The following is a 4,907-nucleotide window of genomic DNA, read 5'->3' as shown; positions in this document are numbered from 1 at the left end:
GCTGGAGAAGAATATCATGTTTGGCAAGGTGGAGGGTCAGAGAAAAAGAGGAAGACCCCAATAGAGATGGATTGGGAAAGTGGCAGCATCAATGGGCTCAAGTGTGGCAATGATAGTGAGGTTGGCCCAGGATTGGGCAGTGTTCCGTTCTGCTGGCACATCGAGTACCGACTCGATGGCACCTAACAACAACGTCATTCAGTATTGTGTCCATGCTGTTGTTGTTGTTAAGTGCTGTAGAGTCTTTTCTGGCCCATATCAACCCTGTATCAGGTTTCTGAGGAACAGCTGGTGAGATTGAGCAGCTGACCTTGCAGTTCAAATAACTTTGCACGCCAGTGCATTAACCCATAATGCCATACCATAGAATCCTTTAATGTTGCAAGTCAAGGTTTGAAATGTTTTTTGTTTTTTTTTGTTTTTTCATTTCTTCCAGCTTGAGAAATACTGAATGTATTCTTCCTTTTAGACTTTCTAACTCCAGGTCTTTGCACATACCATTAAAATGTTTTATTTTTTCTCCTTGGGCTGTCCTTTGAATTTGTCTGGTTCTTTTACTTCTTCATTTTTTCCCCATTTGCTTTCCCTTCTCTATACCTAAGAGCAAATTTAAGAGTCTCTTCTAACATCCATTTTTGTCTTTTCTTTCTTTCCTGTCTTTTAAAAGACCTTTTGATTTCTTCCCTAATGATGCTTTTGATGTCATCTCACAATTCTTCTGGTTTCTAGTCATTAGTCTCTGATGCATCAAATCTGTTCTTGAGATGGTCTCAATTCAGGCAGGATACAGCCAAGATCATATTTGTGCTCTCAAGTATTTGTTTTCAACTTTATCCTGTACTTCAATATGAGCAGTTGATAGTTTGTTGCACAGTTTGCCACTGGCCTTTATTTTTATTATGTTTGGATGCCGATATGGAGCTTTTCTACCATCTCTTTCTACAGATATAGTCAATTTGATTTCTGTATATTTCATCTAATAAGGTCCATTTTGTTTATGTTGTTTGTTGTTGTTGCTGTTAAGTGCCATTGAGTCAGTTCCTACTCATAGCAACCCTGTGTAGGATTTCCAAAAAGCAGCTGGTGAGTTTGAACTGTCCACCTTGTGGTTCAAACTGACCTTGCGGTCCAGTGCTTTATACCACAGCATCACACCAGGACTCCTTATGTTTTTTATGTCATTTAAAAAAGATATTTGCAAGGAACACGTCATTTATCTTAGAAAATTTTATCTCTAGCATAGTTTCTATTATCAAGACCATAATTTCCAACTATTGATCCTTCCTCTTTGTTTCTAACCATTGCATTCCAATCACCAGTAATTATACATATAGCTTGATTGAATGTTTGATCAATTTCAGACTGAAGTTTGCATAATTCTTCAGTTTCATCATCACTGGCTTTACTGGCTGTGCAAAAATGTGGGTTACAATGCTATTAACTGGTCCCCTTGTAGGAATATGGATACTAACCTGTTACAGACAACATTACACTTCAAGATAGGTCTTGAAATGTTCTTTTTGAGGAGGAATGTGCTGCTATTCCTCTTTAATTGGGCATTCCTAGCATAATGAACCTTGATTATCCAATTCAAAATGACCAATTCCTGTTCCTTTCAGTTCATCAGTGACTAGAATATTGATCATTTTGTGTTTCTTCTTATTTTTGACAATTTACAATTTTCATAGATAATACATAAATCATGTATTCCATGATTATCAATGGATGTTTGTAGCTGTTCCTCCTCATTTTTAATTGTGCTACAACAGCAAATGAAAGCCCTGACAACTTTAATCCATCCAGTCATTAATGTCAACTCTGCTTTTAGGAGTCAGCTCTTTCCCAGTCATACTTTATGCCTTGGGGTGGCACTGTAGGTTAATGTGTTGGATGGCAAAGTCAGTTTGAACTGCAAGGTTGGCTATTCAAGTTCACCAGCCACTCCATGGATACCTCTATCAGGTCACGGTGAGTCGGAAGTGACTCGACAGCACTTAACAACAACAACAAACTGAGTGGCTCATATTTTGACATAGTATCTACCAGACAATGTTCCATGGCTTTTTATAAGGCTTTCAGTGACTAATTATTCAGATGTTGTCTTCCTCACCTTCTTCCTAGTCTGTCTTAATCTGGAAGCTCCACTGAAACTTGTTCTCCTTGGGTAATTCTGTTGTTATTTAAATACCAGTGGTATAGCTAACAGCATCACATCAAAATACAAGCCACCACAGCACAGCAAGCTTACAGACAAGTGGTGGACTGTAGATTGGATATAAATAATAAACATTTACAGATAAAGTTATAAGATAGTTTAGATTTATTTGAAATTAATTTGTGAGCGAGTAAATGATAGAAAATTAGGACATAGCTGAAATAAAATCAATGTTGGAATATGGGACAATCAGGTATCATCATACTATTTTTAAATTTTTATATGTATTTGAATTTCTCATAACAAAAATAAAGAAGACATATTAGTACAGTTATAAAATCTCTAAAATACTAAAGAGAACCAGTGAAAGAACTTTTTTGTCACTTGGTAATTAATATCAACAACCTGGATTATTTTTCTTCAAATTTATAGTTCTCCTTCCTTATGTTTTTGTTATAAAAGATGATTCTTCTAGGGTTTAGAAGACTCTTAAAAAAGGTGTGCCTGAATTGTTTGTTGATATTCATAACTTTTATGTTCTAATTTTTATTGCTTGAATTTGGGGCTGTGATACCAGATGTCCTTATCAGAAGCTTTCTATTTTAATTCTACAGTGGAAGATATTCAAGTAAGTTTTGAGAAGGTGATGCTATTAGCTGATTGTAACAAATGAAGTCGTACATAAATATGTACATGACCATTGACAGAGAACAGAAGTAGGGTTTTTCCTACTGCTTTTAGGTTTTCTCCTAAAAAACACCCATTTTGGTCTGGAAACGTCTGTGACCATTTTGTGGCAGTTCTGAAGTCCCTGCATTTTTAATGCACATGAATGGCTCCAAGCAGGAAAACTGGTAAAGGTTTATTGTTTCATCAGAGTGATGGTTACTTAGGTGTTCAGATTGAAAAAAATAAGTGTGTTTTTCTGTGTATATGCTTCTATATTTCAATGGAAAAAAAAAAGATAGTTCTGAAATGCTGGAAAATATACATCTGCTTTGTCATATTTATTTTAGTTGAACAAGAAAAATCAATCTACAGCAAAGATCATAGATGCATTCGCATCTGCATTATTTATGAATATACAAACTACAACTCAACCGGTTAAGACTCCAGCTTTAGATTAACCCTAAACCAAAAGCAGGGCAGTGATAGATCTTTCTAATGTGAATAAAAGTATTCCACGGTTCACATCCAATTTGAACTTTGACGGCAATTTTTGAGGTTTTATCAGGGCCTGTACCTGCATTAGGAATTGTGAAAGATTGTGAGGAACACATTTTCTGGTTCATTTCAATTTGGTATATAATAATTCAGCTTCATAGGTAATGGTAGCTCAAGGTGGAAGCCATAAACCTGGTACCTGAAAGAATTACCAGGAAAGAAATATGAGCCTCATTTTCTAACCTGAGGGATCAGAAATTGGACTTGTAGGGAAAAACCTTATGGGGATTTCTACCTTCATGGAAAATTAAAGGAGAGTATAATGGGTGTGTTGGAGTACTGCTGTGGTGCCATATGATAGACACTGGACTGCTACCCACAAGGTTGTTGGTTCTAATCCACCAGGCACTCCTCATAAACCCTATACAAGGTCTGTATGAGTCAGGCCCAATTCAACCGAACTTAACAACAACAAAACAATAATGGATGTAGGGGAAAACATGGGTGGGGGAATTAGGACTTGCTCTATTTGACACAATTTAACCCTTCAGAAACCCTGAAGGTTAAACATAAAGCAGAGTCTAGAAATATACTTTGATGAGCCTTGGTGTGGTACTATAGGATAAGCACTGGACTGCTAACCAAAACATCAGCAGTTCAAATCCAGCAGCTGCTCTTCAAAAACACTATACAGGGTCACTATGAGTCAGAACTCATTTGATAGCACTTTATAACAACAATTAAACATATTATCATCTAGATGTAGCATGTTTAAATAATCTATATACATATATGTGTATGTTTCAAATGATAATTATCATATTTTAATATGAAGAATTATTTGTTATTAGTTCAAATCATCCATTGTTGTTGTTCAGTACCACTGAGTTGGTTCTAATTCATAGCAACCCTGTTTAGGATTTCCAATGATTTTTCAATCTTTGCCGGAGCAGAAAGCCTCATCTATCACCCGCAGAACAGTTGGCCAGCTCAAACCACAGACCAAGTGGTTCGCAGTCCAGTATTAAAATATCCACATAATTACATCAACTAATTCCTAATACAATGCAGTATAAATAACATATGGTTTTGGTTGTTATGTACTGTAGAGTTGGCTCCAACTCATAGCGAACTTGTATAGGGTTTCTGAGGAGCAGCTGGTGAGTTTGAACCACCAACCTTGCAGTTCAAACCAACTTTATGGTCAAGTGCTTATCCTACACTCAACTGCAAATTGACCTGTTGTTGAGTGCAACTCCACACCAGGACTCCATAAATAACATATAAAACCTAAAAAATGAACAAAGAAAATAAATAAGCATTAGCATTTTTATGTTGTTAAGTGCCGTGGAGTCTGTTATGACTCATAACGACCCTACACGGGGTTGCCGAGGCTGTAAATCTTTATGGGAGCTGACTGCCTCATCTTTCTCCCGCAGAACCGCTGGTAGTTTCGAACTGCTGACCTTGCGGCTCACAGCCCGATTCGTAACCACTATGCTACCAGAGCTCCTTTAGCATTTTTATAATAGGTCTCATTTCATGGATGAATTTGACACATCTAATAGAAGGAGTCCTGGTATGGTGC

Source organism: Chrysochloris asiatica, unplaced genomic scaffold (assembly GCF_000296735.1).
Source record: "Chrysochloris asiatica unplaced genomic scaffold, ChrAsi1.0 scaffold00008, whole genome shotgun sequence".
NCBI classification, from domain to species: Eukaryota; Metazoa; Chordata; class Mammalia; order Afrosoricida; family Chrysochloridae; genus Chrysochloris; species Chrysochloris asiatica.
This window is presented reverse-complemented; position numbering follows the sequence as displayed.